The sequence below is a fragment of the Sciurus vulgaris genome (assembly GCF_902686455.1).
Source record: "Sciurus vulgaris genome assembly, chromosome: 7".
Lineage (NCBI taxonomy): Eukaryota > Metazoa > Chordata > Mammalia > Rodentia > Sciuridae > Sciurus > Sciurus vulgaris.
This window is the reverse complement of record NC_136467.1, coordinates 150,483,301-150,498,268: the sequence shown is the minus strand read 5'-3', so window position 1 is coordinate 150,498,268 and position 14,968 is coordinate 150,483,301. Positions and strand designations below refer to the sequence as shown.

Genomic DNA, 14,968 nt, shown 5'->3' with positions numbered 1-14,968 from the left:
GCATTGAATAAGTCCATGGGGACTGGACTCTAGGTGAACAAGGGAGTGACTCTTCAATGTATTTGTGACTTGCTGTTATTAGGAATGTTGAGTTGAGTGTGCACTGCATGGATAAAATCCACTTGTTGGAACCAAACTCGATTCCTCTCTTACTCACTGCTTGTGATAAATAGGATAATCACAATCAGTAGAACAAAGTGGAACCTTAGCTTACACCGCATGCAGAATTAACTCCAATGGATCAAAAACCTGAACATCTGACCTAAAACCACAAAACTCCTAGAAGAAAACAGGGGGAAACCTTCAGGACCTTGGGTATGGATTTTTAGAATGAAGAGACAACCTATGGAATAGCAGAAAATACTTGCAAATCACATACTCAGAATATATTAGGAACTTCCACAACCAAAAAACAAGCAACTCAATAATGATTAAAGGACTCAGACATTTCTCCAAAGAAGATAGGCAAATAGCAACAGGCATATGAAATGCTATTCAACATCACTAATCACTAGAGAAGTCCAAGTCAAAACCACAGTGAGACATCATCTCATGCTCTTTAGGACATTGACTATAAAAAATAAAAAACAAATACAAAAGACAAAGAACCAAAAATAACAAATATAGGAGAATATGTATGGGGATTGGAACTATCATACCTTGTTGGTAGGACTTAGGTAATGGTGTTGCTGCTATGGAAAATATTAAGTGTCCTCAAAAAATTAAACAGAGTTATCGTATGATTCAGTGATCTGCTTCCGGGTATGTAACCAAAGGAATTAAAGCAGAATCTCCAAAAGATATTTATATACCCGTGTTCATTGTAGCATGAGTCCTAGAAGCTGAAAGGCAGAAGCAACCCAATTTCCATGGATGAACGAGTAGATAATATGTGGTATATACATGCAATGGATTATTATTTATCCTTGAGAAAAAAATTGGTCACAAGCTACAACACAAAATAGCTTTGAGAATAAGTCATTTAGAAGGCAGATACTATGTGACTCCACACATACATGACATTGAGAGTAGTCAATCTCACAGAAATGTAATGTATAATGGTGGTTTTCAGGGGCTGGGGCGAAAGGGAAATGGGAAATTGTGTAATGGGTACAGAGTTTCAACTTCACAATTTGAAAAATTCTGGAGATCTGTTGCAAAACAATGTGAATATACTTCACATCACTGAACTGGACACTTAGTTGTTATGTTGGGAAATTTTTAAGCTATGTGATTTTTACAATTTTTTGAAAGACAGGCTATCCCAAGACTTGGTGGGAGGACCATAGCTCACTGATTCCTATGGAGGATCAAGCATTTCTGAAGTAAAAAGGAAGATAAGGGGTTGGGGAGGTAGCTCAGTTGGTAGAGTGCTTGCCTTGTAAGCACAAGGTCCTGGGTTTGATCCCCAGCACCCAAAAAAAAAAAAAAAAAAAAAAAAAAAAAAAAAAAAAAAAAATAGCCACCTAAAAAGGAAGATAAAATAGGTGCTTTCTGTGGTTACCAGGAACCATGAGATGAAACGGTGTTTTGGAAATCATTTTAAATTGTGTTGGGAGGACGACTGGGCATTTGACTGTATATTCTACACACACAGCTCAGGAAGCATCCTGTAGGGCCTGTGGTAGGGGGAGGCAGTTTTCTGTTGGGAGTAAAGTAGAAGAGAGATGAAGTGTGTCTTAGGTTCATTAAATTTATTGGGAGCTTGGTATGGCAGCATGAAGTGACCATGTGGCTTTTAAGAACAGGAAAAAAATCACAATGAAAAAAATCCATCCAATCTGATTTTCCTTCATGCAATGGGATTGGGGATAGATTTTCATATATTGTGTCTAATAGAACTTTATTCTAATTTTCTTAAGTGAAATCACTTTTTTGTCATTCAAACTTTGCTTTTCCTTAAAACAAAACAAAACAAAACAAAACAAACAAACAAACAAAAAAAAAAAAACAGGGGTTCCATGAGAAATAAGTTGATGTCAATGATTTTCTTTGGGGGGAATTAAACTTTACTTACATGTTTTACTTACATGTTTTATTTGCCTAAATTAGATTACAAAATCTTTGGCATGGAGGCCAGGTCCTTTTATATGTTCAAGAACAAAACAGTCATTTTTCTGTGCTTTATAATTACCACAAAAATAACACTGAATATAGTAATTGGAGGAGTCAAAAGTGATAATACAAGTAATATTTAAAGAGAGCCATACAATGTCAATGAACAAATACAACAACATCTAATTTCTAATCATATATATTTTTCCTGGCTATTAGGTGAGAATAGATGTCTGCAAATTTAGAGAAGAAAAAGCAGTTATTTGGATAATTTCTTTAAAACCCAAAGAGGGAACTGTTCCCTCATTTTCCCTAAATGCAACTTTTGATGCTTACCAGTCTGTGATGAGGCATCTAAGCCATCAGATCCCCTGCCTTAGGTTGGGAAAGGTACGAGATCTACCCCACTGAAGTTCTGGAAAGCTCAGAGTCTTGCACATATTAGGATGATCTGCATTCTTATAACACGTGCAACTTATACTGTAAATATTATTTAAAAGTAGAATTTTCATGCCCCAAATCTTTTTTTTTTTTTTTTTTTTTTTCCTGATGCACACCATCAGCTCCCCTAGAAAGGTTGGATGGATGGATGTGTTCATCATGAGGGCTTGGGAATGGCTGTTGACCTGAAAATGCTTCCTCCCTTCCTCACACAATAATGAATCCAGGCTAGTTAGTTTGGAGACAATGGCACCGTTCCCTGGTGGAGCCACACTTGGTGCTTTATGACGCCTGTAAGTAGGCGCACTGAAGCTTCCACAGAGGAAGCAGAGGGGCAATTTGAGAAATGGCGCCCTCGTGGTCTCTAAGTGTTCTTCTGCTTTAACAAATTGCCCCCTGAATTGGAGATGCAATTTATTAAATATGCCCTTTTGTGAAGGAAGTCACTTGGAGAGATTCTGTAGATGTGGAGAACACAGATTAAAAAAAAAAAAAAAATCTAGTGACTGCTGGTTGCTTTTGAAAATACGTGGAATTTATTTTGTAATTAATTCAGGAATTCAGCTAGTGTTTACTGAGCAATGCCCTGCAGGAAACAATGGTCAGAGCCTGGAGTGTAGGATAGAACACAGCCCTGGCACGGGACGTAGCAGCTCCCTGGTACAATGGGGGCGTGGCTTGTGACAGGGGCAGCCTGAGGAGGTTCAGGAACCTGGCGGCAGGCCCTTTCTCCTCGGCCATCCTGTGCAAACAGGCTGCCTGTATCTGGGAGCACAGAAGAAAGGGGAACATGATTGGCTGTAGGTCCTTTGCTGTCTCTTATTTCTCACCTGTGACTGGTGTGGCCAGATGTGATAATTTAGCACCCCCCTCCATTTAGGTACAGAGACACTTGTTTAATTTCAGCTGCAGGTTTCAAATATTTCTGCTGTCAAAAATAAAATCAGATCGAGTTAGAACTCTTTACTGTGCATACAAAAGGACTGTTTGCCAACCAGGAGACTTCGGAACTGAGACTGGTAAGAGGCTCCGCTGGCGGAGGTGGCTGAGCAGCTGATCCAGCTAGAAGCACTTTAACCTTTTTCCTGATTGGCTGCTGTACATTAGTGTTCTTTAAAGGCAAGGTGAGCTGTGTAAGTAGATTTGTCTCTAGCTGATTGGTTTCTTTTCATGGAATCATGCCGACAAGTTCTCTTCCTGATCAGAGGTGACCTTTTGAGAGGTCAAGATAGTTTGGCGACATGGTTGAGGGTGGTTGGCCTTGAGGCACAGCTAAACTGCAGCCTCCATTCTTAGTTTTCATTAATGCTACAGATAAATGAAATCCCAGTGGCCACCATCACAAAACCTGCAACAGGAGCACAGAATGAAGGGAAGCCAAATAGGCTATTTGACTCTGGCTATGCATATCTTCTCTTTGAAAATCAGTGGAACTTAATGCATGAGAACTGATTTTAGATTGCTAATAAAAGCTCAATTTAAAGAAAAAGGAACAATTTCTCCAACCCCAGAGTCATTTAAAATATATGAACTTGAACAGAAAATTTCCATGTAGCTGCCAGTGTTTTGGGGGGCTCTTTTTCTGGAACACGTCTTGGAGGCCAGGTACTCTGGTTAGAATGTTTACGATATAATGCTTAAATGATAAAAACAGAACTCAAAATTACAGTTGTGCCATGAATACATCTGTGTTCAAATGTACAATCAGGTGAACAGTGAGCGGAAGGGAGCGTCACCAGTGTGGACTTGTTTATGCTGTTGAATTGGAAGAGGTTGACACCATTTATCTTTCACCTTTGGAACTTCTTTAATCTTGCTTTCAGGTCTGCTTCTATCCTGCAAAGTTTCATAAATAATAACTTTAACAGTAAACACCTTAGTGGGGAGGATGGAAGTTGTAATTAAGTCTTATAAGATTGTCACCCCCATCCCTTGATTTCACCTGCCAGTGAAGGACGTTTGACTGGTGGCTGACTCAGACCTTAGTTAAGCAGGGGGAATAGCTCATCTACCCTCCCCTGTCCCCGTCACCCTCAGGAGAGAGCACTGCAGCACTAAGCAGGTATACTTAAGGAAGCACCGGAGACAGTGAGGGTGTCGGTGCTGAGCCCAGGCCTCCCCCTGTGCTGAGGGCACCTGGCCTCGGGTGCCGTGGTTCCTAGGCAGCAGTGCCCCTGGAAGCAGCGAGCTAAGACTGGCGAGCTCTGCCAGTGATTGACACAGTCGCATCCTCAGTACCTCTCTCCCCGCTTCTTTCCACCATAATAGAAATCCCCTCCCACTTCCTGAGGTATCTATCCACCCTGTTTCCAGCCGTAGAATGGGATCCAAAGCCGACTAGCTTCATGGCTGGTTGTCAGAGGGTCTCGGTATACCATCTATTGGACCCAGTCAAACTGAAGGCGAAGAATTAGAGATACAGGGTGACTGGCGTCCCACGACTTGTCTTGTCTAGTCCCAGTTGATGCCTGTTTTTTCTTTTGGTGTGACAATTAATAGTTCCCCTTTCATTCTCAAAAGCACTGTGGTTTTTAAAATCTATTGTCCTTTTGTCTTTACTATAAACCACACTTGGGGGAGACATTTCTTTTTCTGTCTCTCCCACAGAATGGAAACAAAAATGAGCATAGCCATGTTTACAGTCATCTTGTAACTCTGAGGGACAGCTCTCAGGATGATTGACTCTGAGGTCCAGCAAGCAGAGAGGCTGAAGGAACCTCCGTGCTTGTTGACATCATGGATGGTGTAATGCCTGGATCCACTCTACCCTGGACTTGGATGAAATGAGAAATGACAACATTGTGTATGGCAGATTGAGTACCATCCGTCTTGCTGATCAGATGATCTTAACGGATATATTCCCATAAGTCAGTTTTCCTCTCCTCTAGTAAATGTCTCCCAAACCTATCTGTGATACATGCACATCAGGTTCTGTCAAAGTTTTTCTTCATGGTTATTAATACCCTTGTAAGAACTTTGCCAGTTCTATGGAAAGCACTCTATTTTCCCAAAAGAATTGACGATTTCCTATTAAAGACAAACAGGAAAATCCTACAGCAGTGTTTCTCAGACATTGATGTGCATGGGGCACATGGAGATCTTGTTAAGAATGCAGATTCTGACTTGGGAGGTCTTGGGGGGAACTGAGAGTTTCGTCTTTACTATAATAAGCTCCCGGGTGCTGGTGCTGCCTGCTGCACTGATCATACGAGAAATAACAAGGTCCTGGAGGACTCGTGGCCATTTAATAATCTCTATGTATTTTAGCCTCCTCAACTGTGAGTTATTTGGCCTCGCAGTTTCCTTCCAACTCACAGACTCTCTTTAGCTATGTTTCTAGGAGAGCATTTCCCAGGGCTATTCAAAACAGACAGATGTTTGATGACTTGCCTGGAAGATACACTGGAGATATTATTAAATGCAATGTGTGTTCCCATTTGTTTGGGATATAAAAGAATATTGACTTTTTAAAAGAATAAATTTGAAAGATTGCCATTATGATTTCTTTTTTCTTTTTTTTTTTAGTTTGGTAGACAGCGGTGGGTGGGCTGATAGCTGACTTCAGTCCAGTTTCTGCCTGACAATGAGGCCCATCAAATCACTTCATCTTGACAAGTGTCTTTTTCTCACCTTTAAAACTGTAGCAATCAGGTCGTTTCCAAATGCCTTCTCAGAACCAGAGCTTGGCAAATACAACAAGCACCATTCTAAAGGGGTGGTTTCAAAACCATGTGAAGCTGTGATGTTGGTGGCAAGATGAGCCGTCTGCCCAGTGAATGAATTCTGCCCAATGAACTGGAATTCTGCAGAGAAACCAGTTCAGAGGTGCAGAATTCCAGTTCTCATCCCGAGGATAGGAGGTTTCTCATGTCTGCAAAACCAACAGTACCCAAACTTCAGTGTGCACCAAAGTCCTTATAAGGCTTGCGAAACACAGAGGACTGGGCCCCACCCAAAGATTGACTGATTTAAAGAGTTGGCAGTGGGGACTGGGAAGGTGCATTTTCCTTCCTGATTAGATGTCCCTGCCTCTCTCAGATCCTCTGTTGGTATGTGAGGTGGCAGGAGTGCTGATGGCTCTTCAAGAACACAGCTCATGCTAGGGCTGGCCATGCCTGGCTCAAGCCTCCCCTACGCTGGGTGGCAGAACCCCAGACAGGTGAGTCCTAGGTGCCTCTGGTTTGCTCCCTGGCGCTGGGTTGTGTGTCAGCTTCTGTGTTTATCCATGCCCCTCTCGACAGATTTTAAAGTAATTTTAAAAGACGAACTTTTTAAAAACAGAAAAAAGTGTAAAGATGAACATGCAAATCACTTGCGATTCTCCCACAGAGAAAAATATCAGGCATTCCATGTGTTTTCTTGCTTGTTCTTGAAACTGTTCTGTTTGTAGAATTTGGACCCCAGGCCTTACTTTTCTCCACTTAACACTGGAGCATGATAATTTTAACTGTTTTTGAAAATAGAACGTCAAATGGTCTCATAATACAACTGATATGATTATGAATATGGTCTATTTTCCCTCTGATTGAATATTTTGTTTCAAATTTTTCTTAATTTTGAATGCCAAACATCTCATATCTACCCATGACTCTGATTGCTTTCTTACAATACATTCTTAGAAGTGAACTTACTGACTCTAATTAGGAGCATTTTTAAGATTCTTAACTATTGTTGAATTGCTTGACAGAAAGGTTACACCAATGTATCTTCTAGGAGCAATTACAAGAGAAACCTTAAACTTTTGCCTCCCAGTTAAGTCCTTTCTTAAAAGTCTTTGTCATTTTAATAGAGAAAATGTGTATGTCATTATTATTGTAATTTGTATTTCTTTGACTATCCTCGTAGATCCAAACCTTTAAGTTTTCATGTTGGTTGTATGTATGTATTTCCAGTATTGTCACTGTTTCATTGTGGTTTTGTGGGGATTAAAAATGTTATTTCTTTACAAGTTGCACATGTCTTCTGAGGAAAACAGAGAATAATTAGACATAAAAAAGAAAAATATACTTGTAATGCAACAATACAAAATTAACCGCTGTTAACATTCTACAAGTTTTCTTTGCAATATGTGTATACATGTGTCTCTATGGTTTGATAATAAAGAACATTTACAGAAATTGTTGGCAAAAAGGTAGTCACCATATACATAAAATTTATAACCCATCTAAATTTAAAAGTATATTATAAATTATTTTTATTTCAAAAATAGAACTTACACTATCATTTCACAGCAGGAAGTAGAGAAAAGTAGAGGCAAGGAAACAGGGTGAGCAAGGAGGGGAGGGAAAGGGCAAGTCCTGGGACCTGAATTAGAGCAAATCATATTCCATGCTTTTATAATTATGTTAAAATGAACCTTAATTTTATGTATGACTAAGAAGAACTAATAAAAACCAGAATTTATCAAAAAAAGATAGTTTTAATTTATTGAATGGAATTTAATGGTGTATGTTCATACAATATTCAACATGTTTCTTATTTGGATAGTTCTTTCTCACAGGAGCACATTATTATTATTAGGACCAATTTCCAGAAATGGATTTCTTCAGCCAATGTTACACACATGCATGTGCATGCATGCACACATGTGTGCATACACACGCACACACACACATTTTCTCCTAATTATAAATCAAATATGAATTTCTAAAAAATTAAATATTCCAGAAATAGATATGTCAATAAATATTATTAAAATGTAAAAGTTACATTATTTTTAAATATTTTTATTTGTTCTAATTTTTTGTACATGACAGTAGAATGCATTTATACATTTTGATAGATCATACATAAATGGAGTATAATTATTTTAAAAATTTTTAGACTTATTCTTTTTAGATATACAGGACAGTAGAATATATTTGGACATATTGTATACATATGGAATATAACTTGTTCTAATTAGGATCCCATTCTGGTGGTTGTATGTGATGTGGAGTTTCACTGTGGTGTATTCATATATAAAAATTAGATTATTTAACATACTGTTCTACAAATTAATTTTTGTACACATTGTAAATGGACAACTTTTCCAACCGTGCAATTAGATGTGTCTAACTTTCGTAATTGCTGCTAACCATTCCATTTTTGTAGATGAGCTACATCTTACTGAACACTCCCTTTACTGACAGCTGCCGGGATCATCACATTTTGTCTTCTAGGTGTCCTTGGACATTTGTGAGACTCTTTCTTTTGATAAAACTTCTATACATGGAAATGCTCAGCGGGTGTAGACATTTTAAATACTAAAAATGCATTTCCAAACTGTCCTTTACAAAGTTTTATAAGTCAGGCTCCTACCAATAGTGGGAGTTCATATTTGTACATAATAATGGACATTTAAAAACTTGTGGTAGATGTTAAGTGACTTTTGAAAATCTGAACCAGTTCAGGTTCCCTTTATCTATAAAAAAGAGAGAGGAAGGAAGCAGGGAAGGGGGAGAGAATAGAAAAAGAAAGAAACCTTTGCTACTTTGTTATTCCAGAATTGTGTCTTGCTTTCATTTGCACCTTTGATTACTAGTAAACCTGCTTTGTTGCATCTGCAGCAGGAAATAATGTGGAGTCTGTGCTGTTTTCAGTGCTCAGTATACAGTCCCTGCATGTCGTTGCTCTTTCCTACTAAGAACTGGTGTCCTATTCAGAGATCTATAGGTGCCTTCTGAAGCTCAAATCTTTAAATCACTAGCTTTTATGGAAAAGTCTTTGAACAAGTAACAATTATTATATATACCTTAGATATTTACTTGTAAATTATTTCTAAAATAGCTGATTCTGATGTGCTTTCACTGAGCCTTTTGATAGATCTTTAATGTATTGATGTGCTCAGAGTAAACAGCACCTTCACAGGTTGTCTGAAACTCCAAGAAAAGAGTGGATTTAGGTATAGTGTGCTGTTACCAGATAATACGGTACTAACCCTTTTAAAAAAGAAGACCCTGAGATGGTTTGGAGCGGTGCAGGGAGATAGAATGAGTTAATTTTGGTCGCTTCCTCTGTCTGATGCCATCTTCAACCAACCTGTATTGACGGTCTATCTTGTGATGAGAGCTGGTCTAATCCTTACATACTGTGGAAGTAGGAAGACATTAAATTATCAGCTCCTGCACTGTCCTAGCTTCAATGACGTAATGATTCTAATACATGAAGTGCTTCTCAGGACTCAGATTGGCTGCTCAGGGAACATCTGAGAGGACCTGGCCCTTAGTATCCACTGAACTTGGTGTTTTCTTTTCCATATATTTTAAGGAAGAGGAAAATACATTCATGGTCTCTAGAGTTCTAAAGAACCTTAAGAGTGCCATATAAACATGGTCTTTCAAGAATATTAAGATAACCAGGTAGTAGAGTGGAGTAGACATTATGACTTCATGTACATATATGACTGCATGACCATGTGATCCTGCATTATGTATAATTAGAAAAATGGGGAATTTCACTCTATTTTTGTATGATCTATCAAAAGGTATAAGTGCGTTCTACTGTCATGTGAAACTAATTAAAACAAATAAAATTAAAAATCAAAAAACAATAACTAGATTCAGCCATGTGGTGTGTGATCTCTGTGACATGAGACAAATGCATATTCCCACAGGTCAATTGCCCCACACGCTCCTGTTCCCGAGGAGTTTGTGTTTATGGAGACGAGGATTTGGCCCCATGTTCACTTGGAAAGTAAATAAAAAGAAATACAGAGGAGTTAGGAATGAGGCTAAGCCTTATGAACTGTAATATTTTCCCTTTGATTTTTATTTGAGTCTTGAGTTTAGTTTTTGTTTGTGGGTATTGTTTATTTTGGAAAATGTATCTATTGTCTCTCATTCTTTGAAATTTCAGAAGTCCAATAACAAATTATAATTTACCAGATGAAATAACATGGGGATTATTTGACAAAAATCAGGGGATCTGATAACCTTTGATGAGGTCTGCAACTCTGAGATAATATAGAAAAAACACCTCTGGGAATAAACTCAGCAGCCTGGAATTCAGAAATAGAGCTCACCATTTAAGCAGATATACTTTTTTCTTTTTTTTCCTTTTCTTAAAAGAGGATATCAACAAGATAGAAAGTATGCTGCTTGCAAAAATAGATTCTTTTCAGGGTGAAATGATAAATTAAAGGTTTCAGAAATTCATCATCGTGTATTTTCTGTGGAAGCAACAAATAGAAATAGTCTATTTTCTTTCATTAAAATTGATTTGATTTTAATTTTGACAGTCACTGGAAGTTATCTATCATCTATATTTTTAACAGCGAAGGAAGAAAAGATGTCCGATGAATAGGACTTTGCTATGATTGGGGTAGTTGTCATTACTCGAAGGTTCTGTGTGAAGAATAGATGCCAGACTTGGCTTGACTCCTCATTTCCAGTCCTTTCTCCTTCTTTTGTGTCGAATTGCTAATAACCAGCTTCATCCTTTGTCACCAAGAAAGAATGGCTTTTTTGTTTGCCCACAGAACCGCATTGCTCAGTGCTGCGCTGAGTTATCGCAAGCTGATAATCCACTCTCTAGAACCAGGTCTGCGAATCCACCGGCTCTTGCTCAAATAAGACCATGGGCTTTGGAACAGACACTTTTATGCGCCTTTTGAAAACTGTTTATTAAATCCAGAGGGAAACTGATTGATGGAAGGAGAAAGCTACACCACACAGGGCTGTTTCCCTGACTGTAGTTACATTTTCTTTTTCCTCATTGGAATGGTCCCTAAGAAACTTGAGTAACTTCAATACATGGTAGGTAATGCAGCTCTTGCTAGCTCTATCTCTATCTATACAGGGAAAGCTATCCCTCCAAGCTGTCTTCAGTACTAAGGAAATACTGAACCACAGTCTAGGATATTTTTTCAAAACAGAGCTAATGGCAGGCACTTGGTATTTTAGTTCAGTATCCCCACAAGAAAATCACCCATAAGAAAAATCACACTTACTGGAGAATGGTTTTTTATGTTTTCTTTGTCACTTGGAATGTGTGTATTGGATACTTGTGTCACTCAGGGAACCATGGTGGGTGAAGGGACAGGTTGTCATTAGGAATTACCCTTCCCCTGCGCAGGAGGAAGTTAACGTTGGCCTGGTCCCCAGTGCAGATGTTCAGAGGTACCACTTTTGAGAAGTGACTGGGTCCTGAGACTCTGGCCTTATCAATGAACTAATTGATTGATGGATTTATAATTGGATGGAATTATTGGGAGGGGTAGAAACTGCAGGAGGTAGGACTTAGTTGAAGGGAATGGGTCCTTGAGGACATGCCCTTGGGAGCTATATCTTGTCCCTTGTGCTGTCTCTCTCTCTCTCTCTCTCTCTCTCTCTCCCTCTCTCCTTCCTAGATGCCACAAGGTGAGTAGTTTTCCTTCTACACCCTCCACCCTAATGTCCTGCTTTGCCTCAGGCCCAAAGCCCTGGAAGTAGATGACCATGGACTGAAACCTCTGAAACCAGAGCTCAAAATAAACTGTTCTTCCTTAATTTTTCTCGGGTATTTTGTCACAGCAATGAAAAGCTGACTAACACAGAGGTGGAGTTCCAGGTGGGAACTGGAGTGAGTCAGCACCCGGGCAGGGCCTGCCACAAAGGTAGGCATGGGGGTGGGGGAGTTGGAGAGGCTTTGGGGAGCTGCGCCTCTGCCTAGCAGCTGCTTCAGTGGGTTTGCTGCCAGGAGTGGGTGCTGGGCCTCAGACCCATGTTAGACAGCAGGGTCAGCTGGGACAGAAGAGTGGGGTGTGGAATGGAGCAGAGGAGGATAAGCTGGGACCCTTCGCATCCTGTCACCTCCTCTAACCACAACACTCCATGCAGAGAGCTGTGGCTGCTGCTTGGCTTCTGCTTCCAAGTCTCATGCAGATTCCTCTGTGGTGTTGATTTGAAACTGAAATTGTACAGGAAAGGAGATTCTAGGCATTGTAGCTCCAGATTTTTCAAGGTGACCCATCACAAACTCCCTTGGAGCTTCACTCAGAGAATAGAGAAATTCTTTAGAAATATTTCCAGTGGCCTTTTTTTTTTTTTTTTTTTTTTTTTTGTAGAAACAGATGTTTATTACAGAACATTTTTTTTTAAATTAACTGCCTTAAACAGAAACATAATACCATAAAGTGATAGTGACCTGGTAGCATGCAAATACTTCAGGCTGGAGAGGTGTGTTTGCTCTTGATGAATGTACACATAAAAAATTCCTGTGACGTTTGCCTCTAAAATGAATGTATGAATGTATGAATGTATGATTATATGATTAATAATTTAAAGTGAAATATAAACATAAGGGCTATTTAAACACTGGCATTAATCTATAGGAGTCAGTTCAAGGTCAGTGATTGGAGAGCTATAAAAAGAAATTGAGGTAAAATCTTTAGGAAGCCACCCTGTGCCTATACATCTGAAGATCCAGGCTTGACTTCCACTCCTGCCGAATCTGACTTGGAAAAGGATATATATCATCCATCACACATCTGTTTCAAATAGCCTTTTTCTAAAATTATACATCTCTTTACAAACAAACATCAAATATTAACAGATAAAAGACGCCATTGAGTTGGGCTTCAAAGTCTGCTGTTTTCACAGCCACCGAATACATATTTTAAGGCATCATTTTTAATCTTGGGACTTTACGAAGGTCTTCTTTGCTTTAACTGGTTTTATGTCTCCATTTCCATCTTCTTCGTAATTGGCATGGTCTCTCTCCTTGGCAAACTTTTTCCAATCATCTCCGCCAAAGTCTCGTATCTTCTAGCCATTTCCTCATCTGATACATCACACTTTACTACTTTGACTTTATTTTCTTCTTCTACTTTGTTCTTAGCATTCATCTGAAGCATCAATTTCTCAACTTTGGGATTAAATCCTCTGAAAGACATTCTTCCATAGAGAAGATCTTCCCATAACAAGAAACTCTTCTCCTCTATTGTGACACTCTCTTTCTCTTTAAGCTCTGACAAATCCAAGTCCCAGTGCTCTTCACTGATGATCTTCTCTTCTTCCTCCTCTAGTTGTTTCTTGGTTTCTGAGTCCAGCCCCCTTTGCATGAACTTCATGCATGGACAACTTGGTCTTGCGTTCGGCCACCATGTTGGCTCTTGCCGCAAGCCTCGCTCACCAGCCAAGAACGTCTTCTAAGTTCTATCTTCTGGAAAATAAAAGAGGAAGGAGCACTGATTGAATTTATTCCCCACCTATATTAAACCAGAAAATAAGTATTTTCCTGTGTAAATATGAAAGGAAATAAAAATTTCCACATTCAGGTGATCCATTTTTGCAAAAGCATTACCTTATTGCCAAGCCCTTCAGGAGAATAGGACTTTACTGTTGTTTATATTTCTAGCCAGAAAGTTAGGACAGGAAGGCCATCTGTCACCAACCAGATAGAGATGCCCAAGTTGACTTTGTTCACAATACTTAGTGTCTCAGAAAGAATACCTACAAGTTCTACTTATTAGTTTAGTTTAGACCCAAACTAAGTTGGTTAAGTTAATTTAGCAACTTAACAGTAATGCCTCATGTAGTATTTGATAAATTTCTCCTTTTAGCCCAAGGTACCCTGGGGGTTCACTGCAGCACTGGGTGCTCAGACAAAGCCTGAATCATGGTTTCTCTGTTGCCTAACTTGTCTGCCTAGACTCTTTCCATGTGATTTTTCATTCTCATTGATTAAAAAAAAAATATATGTATACATATATACACATATGTATATGTATACACACACACACACACACGTATCAGTATAGCATTGAGCACTGTTTCTATACTCTACTGCTGATCTACTGATTTTATTTCTGAGGAACAAATACCATTAATTCTTTTTAAACAACATTTTATTTTGAAACAGATTTCATGAACACAATTTCATTTTCACAAGTTCAGGCACAACATCCTAGCTCTTGTGGCACCTAAACCATAGTTTTACTATTTTATGCAAAATTATTTAAAAATTAAAAATGATTTAGCTCTATGGGAACAAACCCCTGACCAACACCACTGTTTTACACAGATTCGTGAATCCCTGTTCCAGCTTGGTTCTTTGACTCTAATCATCCTACTGAACGCCAGTGGAGATCCTAGGGACAAGGTAGTGACTAAAGAATACAATTCTTATGACTCAACCATTCCCCGGGGATGCACCACAGGGACAAAATCATTGTGTAACTAAGCCATATTGTGTAATATATGGGGCGTAAGCAGCATTTTCTGGGTGTCCTATTTTAATGACAGCTGAGGAAATGTATTCCTCTTCTCCCAAAAACCATGGTACAGACCTGGGTCATTTAAGTTACCAGCACCCGGTTGCAGGGCTGTTCTGAATCATCGTGGCCTTGAAATGAGAGAAGTCATGCTCATCACACCCAGCCAATACACTTCTGAGCCTCGCTTTGCTCACTGGAAGGTGATGACAGATTCAGGCAGTGGGGAAGAACCCTCAGCTAGCCCAGCTCTTTCGGGGAGTTCCTAAGCAGAGCCCTGACTTGACCAACCACAGCTGT

At 39.2% G+C, this 14,968-nt stretch overlaps 1 pseudogene across 1 annotated transcript; it reads right to left on the bottom strand.

Annotated features, from left to right (window-relative positions):
• Positions 1 to 12,549: 12,549 nt before the first annotated feature.
• LOC306665227 (M-phase phosphoprotein 6-like) lies at positions 12,550 to 13,651 on the bottom strand (annotated as a pseudogene). Its single transcript has one exon. The product of its transcript is annotated as an M-phase phosphoprotein 6-like (transcript).
• Positions 13,652 to 14,968: the final 1,317 nt, after the last annotated feature.